Raw genomic sequence first — 19,013 nt, 5'->3', positions numbered from 1 at the left:
CAATGAAATCAGAGAGGGGTCCTCCCCTACCTTACATATCCACACACACCGCTCTCCCGACTCTTCGGAGAGACCATGGGAATGCAGAGTCCTCCTGGACCCTGCGGGGCCTCTGGGGCTCTTGTCAGGGACATGGGCTTGTGTGCTAAATGGAAGCAGTCGAAACCTCAAGCCTGCATCTTTTGAGCTCGGGACCACAGCCTCCCCGAGCTAGCAGTTTCCTTGTCTTTGTATAACAGCTATTGGTTTTTCATAGAGTGCTGACAACGCACGGTGCCTGGCGTGTGAGGACATAGTCCTGCCCCTAGGCCTCTGGGAACCTGAGCTAGACAGACACCAGCTCTGGGTGCAAACACAGCTTAAAAAACAGGCAGGCTGAGCCCTGAGGTGTCAGGCCTTTGTTCCTTCTTTAGGAAAAAAATGAGCTAACTAAGTGACTTCTCTGGATAAGAGGGAGGCAGGAATCCTCTTAGAGCACAAGTACTCAAGAGCAGCTAGGGATGGAGGAGGAAGACATGGTCAGAGGCAAGTAGGAAATGCAAGAGGAAGAAGAGAGAGGGAGGGAGGCCAGGCCCCGCAGGACTGTGAGGGAAGAGTGCCATCTGCTGAGCCCCCTGTGGGCACACAGGCACATCATGCCCCCCACTATGCCTCCTGGGCCTCAGGACCCAATACCCATGGACCCAAACCAAGCCTTGCTGAGCAGATGCCTGTGGAGAAGGCCAGAAAGTAAAGGCAACCACTGTTGCTAAGGATGATCTTTAGGATGCAGTATGACCTTGTGTAAGATACTGGGTTTCCAGCTGGGGTAGCAGGACTCTTTCCTAAGCACTGTATGCTTTGGGAAGTCGCTGAGCCTTTCTCCATCCCATATACCTGTGGCTTCTGGAAGGGCTTAAATGAATAGCACCTGGAAAGAAAATCCCAGCATGGTGCCTTGCACGTGGTGGAGGCACAGTCATTGCTCCTTCCAGAGAAGAAAGGCCATTTACTCTTTCCTTCCTTTCTTCTCTCTCTCTCTCTCTCCTTCCTTCCTCCCTCCTTCCCTCCCTTTCTTCCTTCCTTTCTTTTGAGACAGAGTCTCACTCTGTCACCCAGGCTGGAATGCAATAGCGAGATCTTGGCTCACTGCAACTTCTGCCTCCTAGGTTCAAGCAATTCTCCTGTCTCAGCCTCCCAAGTAGCTGGGACTACAGGTGCCTGCCACCATGCCCAGCTAATTTTTTTGTATTTTTAGTAGAGACAGGGTTTCACCATGTTGGCCAGGCTGGTCTCGAACTCCTGACCTCAGGTGATCTACCTGCCTCAGCCTACAAAAGTGCTGAGATTACAGGCGTGAGCCACCATGCCTGACCCATTTATTCTTTAAAATGCATGAGATTTAGAATTAGAAAGACCCAGAAAAAGGAGAAAATAATAAATCTGCATTTTTTTTTAGGAGACACAGATATGCTAGATTTGACATAGCTGTAAAAGGGAGTTTGCTCATTAGCATGGGGAAACTATTCCTGGTGTGTCAGAGCACCCCAAAATCTGGCAGCCAGGGGTAGCATGGGAGGAGAAGTGGATCTGGGGGTGCTGGGCTGGGGTCCAGTTGAAGCTCTGCCACTGAGTTGCATGCTTTGGACATGTCACTAAGCCTTTCTGGTCACACCTTGCCTGATGCCTTTTGTCCCTTTCACCCTGATTTTGTGATTCCATGAGGCCTGTTTAGCATCTCTTTGAATATCCATGGATTGATTCAGCAATCAGCCTATCAGGTGATCAATCTGTCAATCCACCTAGTTCACCTCAGGACCTCTTTTTTGTTTGTGCTTGTTTTTTTGAGATGAAGTTTCACTCTGTTGTCCAAGCTGGGGTGCAGTGGTACCATCTCAGTTCACTGTAACCTCCACCTCCCAGGTTCAAGTGATTCTTCTGCCTCAGCCTCTGGAGTAGCTGGGACTACAGGCACGTGCCATCATGCCCAGCTAATTTTTTTTGTATTTTTTAGTAGAGATAGGGTTTCACCACGTTGGCCAGGCTGGTCTTGAACTCCTGACCTTGTGATCTACCCTCCTCGGCCTCCCAAAGTGCTGGGATTACAGGTGTGAGCCACCGTGCCCAGCAAGACACCTCAAGACCTTCTAAGATTGCAGTGACAGAGAGGACCCCGTGTGCCAAGAGTATGCTGCAGTCCCGTGCATCCCCTGACTGTAGAGGATACACAGATCTTTACAAGGATCAGAAGAGACTCAGGCATTTTGGGTTACAGGTGACAGAAATCAACCTGAAGCATCTGAGACCAAAAGAGGGAGTTTATCATAAAATGTCACCATCTCTCCCAATAACCACATGGCAGGCCGATCAGGGAGGCCATCCAAGGTCCTGGACCAGAACCTCAAGCCCCACCAACCCAGGCAGCTGCTTCCCTCTGCATCTCTGGGGCTGCCTGGCCTCTCATTTTTGCTTCTCCAGCTGCATCTTGGTTCATGAAGTCCGTGGAGGTTGAATAGCAACAGTGAATCTCAGTTCCAGATGAATGGAAGGGAGAATCTGGTTGGCCCTGCTTGGGCAGGACTCCTGTCCATACCCTAGTCAGCCTGAGCCAGACATTCTTGGACCAGATATAATGTCAGTAGGCTACCTCGTAAGTGTGTGGACTTGAGGGTATCTCAGAGAATGGGAGCTTGTGGCTGCCCTGACACCCCAATGAGTGTTGTGTTAGGATGCAGGTTTGACTGACACAAGACTCTGAATAGTAACAGCTTAGACCAAATGAAAGTTTATTTCTCGCCTGTATGTAATAGTCTGCATGAAGATAGTCCAGAGTAATCCAGTAGCTCCACAGTGTTGGGGTCCCAGGCTCCTTCTAGATTGTTGTTGATCTGCTCCTGGAATATGTGCCTTATACACATGATTGAAGATGCTCACCACAATCTCCACATTCCAGCCAGGAAAAGAGGGAGGGAGGGGATAGAGAAGACACATGCCTTCCTTTTCGGGGTACAGTTCTTTTTAAGTTCTCATTAACCACACCTTGGGCATACAGCCATGCCGTTGGAAGAGAGATTGGGAAATGTTGGCTTTGGCTAAGTGCTCATACCTCCAGTCAAAAATCCTACTATTCTGCAAGAAGATCAAACAGATATTGGGGGCAACCTCCTACAATGAGTAATAGTGGCCTCGCTTCCTGGAAACTCATGGAAGTTTTTGTCTCTTCTGACTTGGGAGCAGGTTATTTATTTGCCAAGGAAGAGGAATGGTGGGCATGGGAAGAATATCTACATGGAAATGCTTCCAAAGGTGTGACGGGAGGAGTTTAGACTAAATGATTTCTAAAATCCTTTTTTACTCTTATGCCACTTCAAGAAAGTCCTGGGAGCTGGGTACGATGGCTCACGCGTGTAATCCCAGCACGTTGGGAGGCTGAGGCGGGCGGATCACTTGAGATCAGGAGTTTGAGACCAGCCTGGCCAACATGGTGAAATCCTGTCTCTACTAAAAATACAAAAATTGGCTGGGCGTGGTGGCTCACGCCTGTAATCCCAGCACTTTGGGAGGCTGAGGCGGGTGGATCATGAGGTCAAGAGATCGAGACCATCCCAACATGGCGAAAACCCGTCTCTACTAAAAATACAAAAAAATTAGCTGGGTGGGGTGGTACGCACCTGTAGTCCTAGCTACTCAGGAGGCTGAGGCAGTGAGGCAGGAGAATTGCTTGAACCTGGGAGGCAGAGGTTGCAGTGAGCCGAGCTTGCGCCACTGCACTCCAGCCTTGTGCCTGGTGAGGGAGTGAGACTCTGTCTCAAAAAAAATTAGCTGGGCATGGTGGCACATACTTGTAATCAGCTACGCAGGAAGCTGAAGCAGGAGAATCACTTGAACCCAGGAGGCAGAGGTTTCAGTGAGCTGAGATCATGCCACTGCACTCCAGCCCTGGTAACAGAGCAAGACTCCTAAAAAAAAAGAAGAAAGGCCTGGGATGGTGTGCCTCTTCCTCTCTCCTAACTTAGGGCATAGAAAAGGAAGTTCTCGGGACAGAATGCAGAAGTGAATTTGGTAAGGCAGAGTTCTTTAAAGAATAGATTTCTAGTGCTGGGGTTCTCCTGTCAAAGCCCAGTTCTGCTTAAACAAGGCTGAGTTGAAGTTGTTTCCTTTGGATTCTAGAGCCACATATGAAGCCCCTGCCTGGTAACCCTCTCCGGCAGCGGTGCTGAACAGAGTAGCTCAGAGCAGCTAACCCACCAGTGAAGCTGTGGTGGGCGCCCGCTGCATTCGCGGCCCTGGCTGGCTGCTGTGGGGACCCGCGGGGGCAGAAGCCTGCGCTCGCTGACCTTCTTCCTCTCAGCCTCCAGGCTGACCTCATTTTCTGCTGAGACTTCCTGTTCTCCAGTAATTGCTTGGTGGGGCAAGAGGCTTCAGTACCAAGTCAGCAATTGGCATCTGACTCATGATGTATATGGTAAGTGTGCCTCTGCCCACGGTACCTTCACCAGCTCAGCACTGGGTGCTGGGTGCTGGGTACTGGGCACTGGGCAGGAGAGGAGGGCTGCCAGAGGGGCGGATTTTCACTCATGCCAGAGCACTGATTCTGTGTCTTCTGGGTGTCCAGCAGCATGCGTGTGCATGTGTGCTCGTCAGGATGGGGAAGGCAGAAGGTTGGAAATGACTCTGGAAAGTTAGAGCTCTAAATGGACTTTGTAGCTTTTGGTGCCAGTGATGCCAAGATGAAGTAGGATAGTAGGACAGTTGGGAGCAGAAAGAGGCCCAGACTCGGAGTCAGCTTGGGATCACACTCTAAGATGTGTGACCTTCCATGGCCAAACATCATCTCTCCCCGCATCCTTTTTTTTTTTTTTTTTGAGACGGAATTTTTTGCTCTTATTGTCCTGGCTGGAGTGCAGTGGTGCAATCTCAGCTCACTGCAACCTCCACCTCCCGGGTTCAAGTGATTCTCCTGCCTCAGCGTCCCAAGTAGGTGGGATTACAGGCGTGTACCACCACACCCAACTACTTTTGTATTTTTAGTAGAGACAGGGTTTCTCCATGTTGGTCAGGCTGTTCTTGAACTCCCCACCTCAGGTGATCGGCTTGCCTCGGCCTCCCAAAATTCTAGGATTACAGGCGTGAGCCATCGCGCCTGGCATGTTTTTTTTTTTTGAGACAGGATTTTACCCACTCTGTCGCCCAGGCTGGAGTGTAGTGGTGCCATCATAACTCACTGCAGCCTCAACCTCCTGGGCTCAAGCAACCCTTCTGCCTGAGCCTCCTGTGTAGCTGGGACAATTCCCCTATTGTTTTTTTAAAAAGGGGGATAATAATGCCTTGCTCTGCTCACAAGGACTTACAAAATGGAAAAGAGAATCGGGCTGTGAGCCTTGCAAAGGCCAGGTCTGCGTTTTACTCATCTCTGCGGCCCCTCGGCACCTAGTGTAGCACGGTGTGCATGCAGTAATTCTGTGAGCGAGTGCTGCCTAGATTACATTGAACAGCCACAACCCAGAAAGCACCTGGTCCATACATATTAGAAAACAGAGACCCAGCGAGGGACAGTGACTTGCCTAAGGTCACACAGGCTGGCTGGGAAGATTAAACATGGACTTGACACGTACTCAGCGTTCAATCAGCATCAGTGTCCTTTTCCAGGTGGCAGGACCTAGGATCCAGGTCTTTTCCTCTGACACCTTGGCTCTTGCACCTCACCCATTGCTAAGTTATAATATTTAGCTGAAGTCAGCTGGCTAGCGAGGGCTGAGATGGGATTAGCTAGCAGAACTGTTTGCTGACACCTTGTCATGACACCAAGCTGCCCCTTTGTCATGGCTTGGGTACAGTGGCTACAGGGCAGGAGCCGGTGCCAGGCTGCCTGGGTGTGACTCCCAGTTCTGCCATTTGCTAGTTGTGTAATCTCATTTAATGTCTCATTTATGTCTCAGCTTTCTCGTCTGTAAAATGAGGATTGAAATGGTATCTGACCCCATGAAGTTGCTGTGAGAATTAGATGAATTAAAATATGTACTTAGAAACGTGCCAGGCAGGTAATAAGCACACTATTGAGTGTCTGCTATTATTCAAGGGTAACATTTGGCTTTTATTGCTGTAGTGATGGCTGCGGAGTTGATGACTATGGTCAGCCTTCGCAAGGACAGCCGTTGGATGATGGCAGAGTTTGTTGTTGCTTAGGTAATAGGACGAGATTCCTAAAGATAGTCTAAAGGACTGGGGATTCTATCATATAAATTCTTGGAGGGCTGGTGTGCTTGGTAAAGACTCCTACGGGCTGCCATGCAATTGGTGGACAATTCAAAAATCATGACTGCTGGCTCCTAGGGAGGATCCAGAGCTTGGATGCTCATCCTCCATCCATCCGCAACACACAGAGGGCCCGGATGGGACACAAGCTCCTCCAAGCACATTTCCTTTTTCCTTTGAAACCCCAGCTGCCATTCAAATCTGCTTGCATTGGAAAGTCAACGGAACCCCCAACACAAAGAAGGAGGCTGACTGCCAAAGGACCGGAGCCAGGAAAACTATGTGACAGGCAACTTTGCTCCTGCCAAGAATGAGGATGTGATTTCCTATCTCCACCCCGCAGTGGGCCCCCAGCCTCCTCTCATCCCCATTCCCCTTCCACCCCCAGTCCTATGGGCTGCAGGTTTCTGCCTGAAAAAGCAATTCGGAGCTGCTCACACAGGATATCTCCTCCTGACCTGCTTCCTGAGTGCTGGGGCAGAATGCTTGCTCTATTGAGAAAGGTGGCATTAGCTCAGCATTCCCCCAGCCAAGCATCATACCGGATCTGACTGTCAATCACTCACAGCCAATGGCCACACCTGAGAGGGGTTTTCTTAATGGCTTTCCTATGTCAACACCTGGGCTGAGTAACCCAACAGGCTCATGGAATAGAGCTGAACCTGTTTCTCGGGATATTGCACTTTCTGTCTTTTTGGTTCTGTGCTTGTTTTTGTAATTTGGTGCAAAGCCACCACTTTCCATGGTTCCAGGAACTCTTCCTGTGATTGTAATTCCAAAGTCTTTCTAGTTGCCGTCTTGGTCTCCCGGCTTCGTTCTCCATGGACTCAATCCAAAGTGTCGTCCTCTCTCCCTCCCTTCCTTTGCTCCACTGTTTCTTCCCACCCGCTCTGTTCTGCTTAGTGCCAAAGCAACGCTCCCCACAGTTCTGTGGGTTCCATGTCTTCTTCCTTGATTTTGGTGGCACACATCTGCCAGTAACTCCGTAAGCAAGTGAGCAAAGGAAGGAAAATTTTTGTGGACTAACTTATCTAAACCGTCTTTCTGTGATTGCTAGTGGGTTGAGTACAGAATTGTAGCTTCTAGTGTGGCTGCTGTGATATCCAGCGCCATTCACTTCTCTCTTCTCTGGAGCTCACGTCTGGAAGTTTGTAGATTCCCTCTGACCTCCAGTTCCGAAAGTTGACAATGATGTGCCTCCGGGTGAGCTGTTCCTCATTCATTATACTGGACACTTGCTGAGTCCTTTAGACACCAAAATTGATGTTCTCTGCTGAAAAAAAAATCTGAATGTTTGTTTAGACATTTTGTCCTTTTTCTTTTCTTTGTTCAACCCATCTTGAATGCTCAGTGTTACAATGTTGGATCTTCTGACGTGATTCTTTAATTTTGTCTTTTGTGTCTAATTTTTTTCTCTCCTTATCTTTTTGCTTTACTTTCTATGAGATTTTATAAATGTTTTTCTAGCTTGAGTTTTTAATTTTTATATTTTTAACTTCATGTTTTTAGTTTTCAGGTGTTATCTTTTCTTTGATCTCCAAATATTCCTTTTTGAAATAGAATATTGGCTGGACAAGGTGGCTCATGCCTGTAATCCCAGCACTTTGGGAGGCCAAGGCTGGCAGATTACTTGAGGCCAGGAGTTCTAGACCAGCCTGGGCAACATAACAAGCCCCCATTTCTTTTAGTAATTTATAAAAATAATATATAAAACAGAACACAATTCTTATTTCATTGATGAAATAGCTTCTCCTTTTTCTCTGGAGATATTATTTATTCTTCTCCTTTTTTGAATTTTTCTTCTGCTTTCTACATTCTCTCTCTCTCCCCTCTCTTATTTATTTTGGTCTCCATCTTTCATGTAGGCTTTCTGTGCACATTAAAGAGTGAGGCACTATGGGCATGGTGGCACATGCCTGTAATCCCAGCTACTCAGGAGGCTGAGGCAGGAGAATTGCCTGAACCCAGGAGGTGGAGGTTGCGGTGAGCCAGGATCGCGCCATTGCCCTCCAGCCTGGGTAACAAGAGCGAAACTCCGTCTCAAAAAAAAAAAAAAGAGTGAGGCACTAAAAAGCTTACTGGAAGGGGAAATAAGTCGTGAAAGACACAGTGGATCTTTTCATTGTACCTTTTGAATTTTTTGAGTTCTGAACCATATTAATGTAAAACCCATTCAAAAAACAAAGCCATCATCTTCAAGGTTATGTTACGCTTTACGTGCATGGGTGGAGCTCATCCACTGGGCAGGTTCACTGCAGAAATGTAGAGTGTTATCTTCTTTGCTGAGTGGACTCCAGATGTCAGTGTTTTAATGTTGTCTCTCTAGGTTATGTCATCTTTTTTATTTTTTATTTTTGTGTCTGGCTGGAGTGCAGTGGTGCAATCATAGCTCACTGCAGCTTTGAATTTCTGGGCTCAAGTGATTGATCCTCCAGCCTCAGCCTCCCAAATGGCTGGGACTACAAGCACATTCACTATTCCTAGCCCCAAGGTCGTCTTTTCTGATAGGAATCTTCTAGACTTCTGTTTGGGGATAGGTGTTGGGGGAGGGTATACGCCTAGCTGCCAGTTTTCGGGAATGAAAGGGGGAGGACTGCTGGGTATCCCAGTGTCCTAGATGCAGATTTTCAGCAGGTGTGTCAACCCTCTCCCCATTACACACAGCTGAGCCTGCCAGCCACTAGAGCAGCACTTCGCAGACTATCTGTGGGGAAGGAGCAGTTTTTAAACTCCCATTCTGTCAGGGAACATGTACATGGTTCTGCTGTGCATGACTAGTCCACACTGGTTTTTCACTTTAAATAGGTGAATTGTGTGGCGTGTGAATGATGGCTCAGTAAAGCTGCTCGGGAGGAGTTTCTGGAGTTGACTGTCCGTGTCTGACTGCTGTTCTCCCGTGTCAGTCACACTGTTGAGTGTGGAAGCCTCCAGCACACCTTCTGCACGGGGCTCCTCAATCACCACCATACAGGACTTTGCAGCTGAAGGGACACATCTGTTCTTAATCAAATAATTATTTAATTAAGGGATTGCTACTGGCTTCATTTGGGCATGTCCGTACCTTAAAATGAGGTTTATCAAGTCAGACAGATAAATAAACTAGATCAGACTCTACTCTTATTCCCATGTATCACTGCGGGAGTTCAGACATCCAAACTGGCCTGTATCCTTCAGCAAGGGAAACGCACTGATCACACACCTGAGTGCTGAGGCAATGTCATGTTTCTGTGAAAATCCTAAACACGTGCTTCCTGTACTTATCTTATTGGAGCCTGTAACAGTTGGTGGACCTAAACCAGTTCCTGGACCACACTGCAAGAGCGCTGCTCTGGAAAATAACAAACCTCTGGTCTCTTGCCTTGGGGAGGATCTGTCAACAGCCTTTGAGGAATCCGGAGGGTTAAACTGCCCTGTAAATAGACCTTCAGTCCATCCTGCATCTCAGGTCTCCACCTCGCTGCTACCTCCCTTGCCCCTGTGTCTCCACGTCCAGTGCCTTCCTCGTATCCTGTTGGTTCCTTCCTGCAAGCATCAGGCTGTGGCTTCTATCGCTCCGCCAAGACATTAGTTTACTACTCCTTGTTCTACTTATTTCCTCTCCCAGTCTCTTTTGTCCTTGCAGCTTTTACTTTGAAAAGTCCCTTTACTATTGTTAAGATAGCAATGCTCCCCCGGTTGGTCTACAGATGTAATGCAGTCTCCATCAAAACCGCAGCAGACTTTGCAGAGCCAACCCTAAAACTACGGAATTTCAAGGAACCCAGAATGGCTCAGATGATCTTGAAAAAGAAGGCTGGAGGACTCACAAGTCCCAACTGCAAAACTTACTACAAAGCCACAGTAATCAAGACAGTGGGAGGCTGGAGTAAGGACAGACATTCAGATCAATTCAACAATGATTCAGCAGGGGATATAATAGTCTTTTTGGCCAGGCACAGCGACTCATGCCTGTAATCCCAGCACTTTGGGAGGCTGAGGGAGGCGGATCACCTGAGATCAGGAGTTTAAGATCAGACTGGCCAACAGGGCAAAACCCCGTCTCTATTAAAAACACAAAAATTAGCCAGGTGTGGTGGCATGCACCTGTAGTCCCAGCTGCTTGAGGGGCTGAGGCAGGAGAACCCGAGAGGCAGAGGTTGCCGTCAGCCAAGATTGCACCACTGCACTCCAGCCTGGGTGACAGAGCAAGACTCCATCTAAAAAAAAAAAAAAAAAAAAAAAAAAAAAGAAAGAAAGAGCCTTTCCAACAAGTGGTGCTGAGACAACTGAGTGTCCACCTGGAAAAGAATGAAGACGGACCCCTACCTCATACCATGTGCAGAAATTAAAAGCTAAAATCTAAAATTCTTAGAAGAAAATGTAAGTAAACCTTCATGCGGCAAAGCCTTCTTAGATTTGACACCAAAAGCACAGTAACAAAGGAAAAATAAACTGGGTTTCACGAATATTTAAAAAATGTGTGTTTCAAATGACACCATCAAGGAAGTGAAAAGAGAATCTAGATAATGGGAGAAATATTTACAAATCATATATCTTACAAGGGACTTGTATATAGAATATATAAAGCACTCTTACAACTTTATAATAATAAGACAAAGAATCCAATTTTAAAATGGGCAAATGAGCTGAGTAAACATTTTTCCAAAGAAAATATACAAATGGCCAATAGGCATATAAGAAGATGCTCAACATTATTCGTCAGCAAGAGAATATAAATTCAAAACTGCAATGAGGGCCAGAGCGGTGGCTCTCGCCTGAAATCTTAGCACTTTGGGAGGTGGAGACAGGAGGATTGCTTGAGCACAGTGGTTCAAGACCAACCTGGGCAACATAGACCTCATCTCTACAAAAAACATTAAAAATGAGCTGGGTGTGGTGGCATGTGCCTGTAGCTCTGACTGGTCAAGAGGTTGAGGTGCGAGGATCACTCAAGCCCAGGAGGTCCAGGCTACAGTGAGCCATGATTGCACCACTGCACTCCAGCCTGGACAACAGAGTGGGACCCTGTCTCAATAAACAAAACAAAACCCACAAGGAGACACCACTTTACACCCATTAGGAGACTGTTATTTTTAAAAAACAGATAACATCAAGTATTGGTAAGGATGTGGAGAAACTGGAATCTCCCATATTACTGTCTGGAATGCAAAATGGTGTGGCCACTTTGGAAAACAATCTGGCAGTTCCTCAAAAAGCTAAACACAGAGGTACTATATGAGCCAGCAATTAACTCCACTCCTAGGTATATACATTCACACAATGAATGAATGTGCATACCAGCATTATTTATCATAGTAAAACAAAACCCTCGAATTCCTATCAGCTGAAGAATGTAAAAAAATGTGGTATATTCAGTGAAATATTTATTCAATGATAAAAGGAAATGAAGTACTGAAACATGCTACAGTATGAACGAACTTTGAAACATTATGCTAAATGAACGTCACAGAGGACCACATAGTATGTGATCCACTGATAGGAACTATCCAAAATCTATACAGACAGAAGGGAAATTAGTGGTTGCCTAGGCTGGGGCTGGGGGTAAGGAAAGGATGGGCCCTGGGCTTCTTTTGGGGATGATAAAAATGTTCTAGAATAGATTTGATGATGCTTGCACAACTCTGTAAATACTAAAAGCCACTGTAAATACTAAAAGGACACTTTGAATGGGTGAATTGTGTGGCGTGTGAATGATGGCTCAGTAAAGCTGCTCGGGAGGAGTTTCTGGAGTTGACTGTCCGTGTCTGACTGCTGTTCTCCCGTGTCAGTCACACTGTTGAGTGTGGAAGCCTCCAGCACACCTTCTGCACGGGGCTCCTCAATCACCACCACACAGGACATTGCAGCTGAAGGGACACATCTGTTCTTAATCAAATAATTATTTAATTAAGGGATTGCTACTGGCTTCATTTGGGGATGTCAGTACCTTAAAATGATGTTTATCAAGTCAGACAGATAAACAAACTTAAATAAACTGGATTAGCTCTACTCTCTTATTCCTATGGAAATTATTTTATTTATTTACTTTTTTGAGACAGAGTTGCATTCAGTGGCTCAGACTGATCTTGGCTCACTGCAACCTGCACTTCCTAAGTTCAAGTGATTCTCCTGCTTCAGCCTCCCGAGTAGCTGGGATTACAGGCACCCGCCACCACACCCACATAATTTTTTGTATTTGGTTTTGCCATATTGGCCAGGCCAGTCTCCAAAGAACTTCTGGGCTCAAGTGATCTGCCTACCTCCACCTCCCAAAGTGCTGGGATTACAGGTGTGAGCCACTGTACCTGGCTATTTATTTTTTAAAAGCTAATTTTTAAAAAAATGTATTTTTATATTTATACTAAATAATACAAAAGCACCTACCTAGTTACATGCCATCTAAATGAGGGTGCAAACCCAGTTCATACATTTATTCAACAAATACTGAGCATTCACAATGCACTGGCTCTTCTACCAGATTCTGCAAGTGCAGTAGACAGCAAATCCCAGGGAGGAGACAGCTGAATAATAAGCCTACCGGTCAAGGTGGACACATCTTTCAAAGGACAGAAATCTCCCTATCAAAGGAATTGGGGAGTGTTTTAACTATTGAGAGTTCAGGAAAATTTCTACATACCTTGTTTTCACCCTTTGAAAACTCAAGATGGATTTTTTTAAACTTACATAAACGTTAGAACAACCCTAACAAATAGAAAAAAAGAAATGTACAACAATTCTGGGTCCGGCATGGTGGCTCACACTTGTAATCCCAGCACTTTGGGAGGCCGAGGTGGGAGGATTGCCTGAGCTCAGGAGGTCAAGGCTGCAGTGAGCTATGATCGTGCCATGCACTCCAGCCTAGGCAGCAGAGGGAGACTCTGTCTCAAAATACACACACACAACACACACACACATACATACCCCAAAACTTTCTGCCACCCGCCTTGCCATCCAATTTCATACCATTTCTCCACTCCACCCATTTTTAATTTAATTTAATTTTATTATTTATTTATTTTTTGAGCCTCGATCTTCATCCAGGCTGGAGTGCAGTGGCGCGACCTCAGCTCACTGCAACCTCCGCCTCTTGAGTTTAACCGATTCTCCCGCCTCAGTCTCCTGAGTAGCTGGGACTACAAGTGTGCACCACCCATGCCCAGCTGTATTTTAGTAAAGATGGGGTTTCACCATGTTGCCCAGGCTGTTCTCAAACTCCTGAGCTCAGGCAATCCTCCCCGCTCGGCCTTTCAAAGTGCTAGGATTACAGGCCTGAGCCACTGCACTTGGCCTCCACCCATTTTGTAAAACCTCTAGCTCCATTTCCCTCATTATCTTGACCCACTGTTTCCCCTCATAGCCTTGACCACCTTCATTGCATGTCTCCCAGAAGGACCCAGCTTCAAGGACCTCCCAGGATCACTGAGAAATTCACACCTGAGGAATTGATGCTTGAAGGTAGCCAAGACCCCCCAGTGGCTCAGGTGTTCAGAAGGAGTAAAGGAGAAAATGTGAATCTCAGTGCCAACTTGCTTCTGGGCACGTTCCTCAGACTCAGAAACCAGGCAGGGGAGGGCTGAGCATTGGGGCCCTGGCAGCTGGGCAGAAGGAGGCTGGCTGGGCCAGAGCTGTGCAGACCTTGGCATCAGAGGGATCCTGAGTGCACGGCCGCTCCTGTGCCGAGAGATGGGCAGTGGAAACACTGATGCCCTTGTGAATCAGTGGGGGCATCTCAGGGAGGAATGTGAGCCCCCTTGGGCATGCTGGGGTGCAGGTCTGACCAAGCTGAGGAGAGGCAGGAGGCCAAGTGCAGTGGCGGGGCTGGGAGGGCTTCCACACTTCCAGACTGGCTGGGACCGAGTGCTCCTATTCCCTCAACCCTGCTGAAAGTCATGATTCAAATCCCAGTGAAACCATGAACATGAGTGGCATCTTGAAAGTCTCTTAATGTCTCTGAGTTGTTTACTCACCAGTAAATGGGGGATAATAATCCCCCCCTTGCAGGACGTTGCAGAGATCACGTTGTGAAGCCTCACACAGCTCTGCTGCTGAATGTGCGATGGCTTGCGCTGTGGCTAGGACACTTACTATTTTCTTAGGGGCTATGACGCCTCCCCCCAAAGTCTAAGACTTAGCTTTGTTATTCTCATCTCTCATCCACGACAAAGTAACTGGGGCGGGGGGAATACTTTTTAAATTTGTGCTTTAGTTATTTCAATATTTCTCTCTTTTTCTGCTGGTAAAGGAAATACATCCTTGTAACAAAAATACAATTTGTTACATCCTTGTAACAAAAATACAATTGTAGGCTGGGCGCAGTGGCTCATGCCTATAATCCGAGCACTTTGGGAGCCGAGGCGGCTTGAGCCCAGGGGTTCGAGACCAGTCTAGCCAACATGGTGAAACCCCATCTTTACCAAAAATATGAAAATTTAGCCAGGTGTGGTGGCACACACCTGTGGTCCCAGCTACTGGGGAAGCTGAGGTGGGAGGATCGCTAAGAGCTCGGGAGAAGTTGAGGCTACAGTGATCCGTGATCCTGCCACTGTACTGCAGCCTGGGTGACAGGGCAAGACGCTGTCTCAAAGAGAAAAAAAGAAATTAAACCTAAAGTTAAAATATTGTAAAAAATAATATTAAACAGGATTTAAAATTTTCCTTAATTCTGTCATTTAAAGATAATTGCTACGAACAGTTTGGTGTCTATTAGGAATACGTCAAATGGCTCTAATTAGATTCAATTGATGACCACGTTTTAAATGTCTCCCTCCCTTTCTCCTCATTTCTCACAGCACAAGCTGAGTCATGGGTGAGCTCCTTCGAAGGTGGCCTGTAGACATAGCCCTGTCTGGGAAGATGGGCAAGCTCGGGCAGCCCCCTCCAGTCCTCTCTGGAATCCACTGCCAGTTTCCTCCCTCTGGGCAGAGGAAGGGCAAGGAGGAGGGTGGAGGTGGAATGGAGCTGTGGCCACAGCTACCTGCTGAGCGTTCCACATTTACCCCCTGGGTGCCCGCGGCTAAGTGAGTGAAAACACCTGTGAAGCAGCCAAGTATGGAAACATCCTTGCGCATACCAGAAACAGGGTGTTGGCAAAATGCTGTCTGTACATATCTACACACACACACACACACAGACACACACACACAATTACACATGATTGTGTGTCTGAGTTCTTCCTTTCCCCACCCGTTAACAAGCTCATTTCCTTATGGGAAACTTAGCTGCAGATGCTGTGTTTATATATGAGAGACCAACATTTCTCCGCAGGGGAACTTGTACCTACACAAATTAGCCCCGAGTTACAAAGAAAAATCCTACTGGTGATAATAAATGGTCCTTTATACCAGAAGGGTCTGGCATTATACTAGAGGGCTTCAACTAGGCAAAGGCCTCTGGGCCCTCTGGCCTTCAATAGCGTCGCATTCGCCACGAGCAACAGTGCCCCAGACCCTCCACACCTTCAGCGCAGAGCTGGCTGTATCGCAGAGGTGCAGCCTCCTGCGACACCACTTGGTGTTTGTTGCTAATGGTAACTCCCACTAATACATTCGCCTCTTCTTCGGCTTCTAAGATCCTATCTCCTCCATGAAATGTTCTTGGCCAATGGCAAGAGAAGTGGAAATTTCCCTTGGCCCTACTTTGTCTCAAGGTACAATGACTTCAAGACTTCTTCAATTCATCATATACGAGGAACAGCTCCTTGGTTTTATGTAACATAAATAATATGTGCTGCCTTTATTCTTTGATTTGTCTGACCTATTTTCACTTATTCATTCCTTATATCTTTAAGTCTGTCCACGTCAGACTATGTTCTCCTGTGTCACCGTGTTCTCAGTACAACCCTTAGTATCCTGGGTAAGCAGTGAAAACTCAAAAGCCTGTCTATAAGAAAACTTATAATAATAGCAACACTAAGAGTTATTGAGTGCCACACACTCCTATAAGTACTTTACATGCATTAACCCACTTAGTGCTCAAAGCAACCCTGTCAGGAAGGTACCATTGTCATTTTCATGCTACACAGGAGGAAACTGAGGCACAGAAATGTTAACTGACTTGCACAAAGTCACAGAGACGGTGGAACCAGACATCACCCAGAAACCTGCAACCTACAACTGCCAACAATTTAGGGTTTCACCGTCCATGTTCCCCCTTTGTATATAAAGGCATTTTATTTTATTTTAGAAAACTGGGATCATAATTATACTTAATAGGTATGTTACTTGGTTTTGGGTATAAATTTGTAACAGTTGTGACGTGACTTTTAATTTTTGTTGTTGTTATTTTTGAGATGGAGTCTCACCCCATCACCCAGGCTGGAGTGCAATGGGGCGATCTCGGCTCACTGCAGCCTCTGCCTCCTGGGTGCAAGCTATTCTCCTGCCTCAGCCTCCCTAAATTACAGGTGTGCGCCATCAAGCCTCAGATAATTTTTGTATTTTAGTAGAGATGGGGTTTCTCCATGTTGGCCAGGCTACCTGAACTCCTGACCTCAGGTGATCCACCCACCTCAGCCTCCCAAAGTGCTGGGATTACAGTGTGAGCCACTGTGCCTGGCCATGACTTTTAATATGTGAATTCTGCCACTGCTTTTTTTTTCGAGACAGGGTCTCACTCTCAAAGTCCGGGCTGGAGTGCAGTGGTGCGATAATGGCTCCCTGCAAACTCACCTTCCTGGGTTCAAGTAATCCTCCCACCTCAGCCTCCTGAGTAGCTGGGACTACAGGCACATGCCACTGTGCTCAACTAATTTTTGTAATTTTGGTAGAGGCAGGATTTTGCCATCTTGCCCAGTCTGGTCTCCAATTCCTGGCCTCCAGGGATATCTCTGGCTCAGCCTCCCAAAGTACTGGGATTATAGGTATGACCACCGCACCCAGCTTACCCCTCCTTTTTTTTTTGAGACAGAGGCTCACTCTGTTGCCAGGCTGGAGTGTAATGGTATGATCTTGGCTCACTGCAACCTCCGCCTCCTGGGTTCAAATGATTCTCCTGCCTCAGCCTCTCAAGTAGCTGGGACTACAGGCACGCACCGCCATGACCAGCTAATTTTTTGTATTTTTAGTAGAGACAGGGTTTCACCATGTGGGCCAAGATGGTCTCTATCTCTTGACCTCGTGATCTGCCCACCTCAGCCTCCCAAAGTGCTGGGATTACAGATGTGACCCACCGTGCCCGGCCTGACTTTTTTATATTTGGAAAATTCTTCTCCATCAAGTCACCATCTTGTCTTTGGTTTTGTTTTTTGAGATGGAGTTTCACTCTTATTACCCAGGTTAGAGTGCAATGGTGCGATATCGGCTCACCGCAACCTCCGCCTCCTGGGTTCAGGCAATTCTCCTGCCTCAGCCTCCTGAGTAGCTGGGATTACAGGCACGCGCCACCGTGCCCAGCTAATTTTTTGTATTTTTAGTAGCAACGGGGTTTCACCATGTTGACCGGGATGGTCTCGATCTCTTGACCTCGTGATCTACCCGCCTCGGCCTCCCAAAGTGCTGGGATTACAGGCGTGACCCACTGCACCCGGCCTTGTCTTTGGTTTTATTGTTTGTGTCTTTCTTTTTAAACTTCGTTTTTTTTAAAGAGTAGTTTTAGATTCACAGCAAGATTCACAGTAAAATTGGGAGGAAGGTGCAGAGACTCCCCATATGCCTCCTGTCCCTACACGCACACAGTCTGCCCCATTATCAATGTCCCCCAGCAGAGGGGTCCATCTGATAGAGCTGATGAAGCTGCACTGACACATCATTATCATGCAACGTCTATAGTTTACGTTGGAGTTCACTCCTGGTGTTTTACAGTCTACAGTTTGGACAAATGCATAACGACATGTTTCCACCATCATACCTCATAGAGTATTTTCATTTTGGTGGCTTCCAAGTTTTGGCAATTATATATAAACCTTCCATGAACATCGATGTGCAGGTTTTTGTGTGAACATTAGTTTTCAGTTTATTTGGGAAAATCCCAAGGAGCATGGTTGCTGGATTGTATGGAAGAGTGTGTTGAATTTTGAAAAGAAATTGTCAAACTGTGCTCCGAAGTGGCTGTACCATTTTGCATTCCCAGCAGTAACGAACAGGAGTTCCTGTTGTTCCACAGCCTGCCAGCATTTGGTATTGTCAGTGTTCTGGATTTTGGCCATTCTCATCAAATTGTGGTTTTCATTTGCATCCATTGATTTGATGACATACCACGTGGACACCTTTTTTTATACTTACTTGCCATTTGTATATCTTCATTGACGAGGTGTCTGTGAAGAGGTCTTTGGCCCTTTTTTCAAATCAGGTTTATATTCTAATTGTTGAATTTTAAAAGTTTAAGAGTTTACATATTTAGATAACTGTCCTTTATCAGAAATATTTTTGGCAAGTATTTTCTCCCAGTCTGTCTTATCTTCTGATCCTCTTGACGTTGTCTTTTACAGAGCAGAGGTTTTGATTTAATAAAATCCAGTTTATCAACTATTTCTTTCATGAATTGTGGATTCGGTGTTGTATATAAAAAGTCGTACTTTATGACATAATAACCTAGGATGGAAATCCTATGTCATCCTATCCTATGTTATGTTGTAGCACTAGATTTTGCCCTATGTTACTGTGTAAGTTTTACAGTGTCGTGTTTTACATGCAGGTCTATGATCCATTTTGAGTTAATGTTTGTGAGGGGCGTAAGTCTGTGTCTAGATTCCTTTTTTTTTTTTGCCTGTGGGTGTCCAGTTATTCCAGCACAATTAGTTGGAAAGACTATCTTTGCTACATTGTATTATCTTTGCTCCTTTGTCAAAGATCGGTTGACTCTTA

General features: G+C 46.4%; 1 protein-coding gene across 1 annotated transcript in view; it reads left to right on the top strand.

Moving 5' to 3' along the window:
* The window catches only part of NINJ2 (ninjurin 2), a 103,601-nt gene that overhangs the window by 51,178 nt on the left and 33,410 nt on the right, over positions 1-19,013 (top strand).

Source organism: Callithrix jacchus, chromosome 9 (genome assembly GCF_049354715.1).
Source record: "Callithrix jacchus isolate 240 chromosome 9, calJac240_pri, whole genome shotgun sequence".
NCBI lineage: Eukaryota > Metazoa > Chordata > Mammalia > Primates > Cebidae > Callithrix > Callithrix jacchus.
Note: the sequence above shows the minus strand (reverse complement) of the source record. Positions and strands in the feature narration are given on the sequence as shown.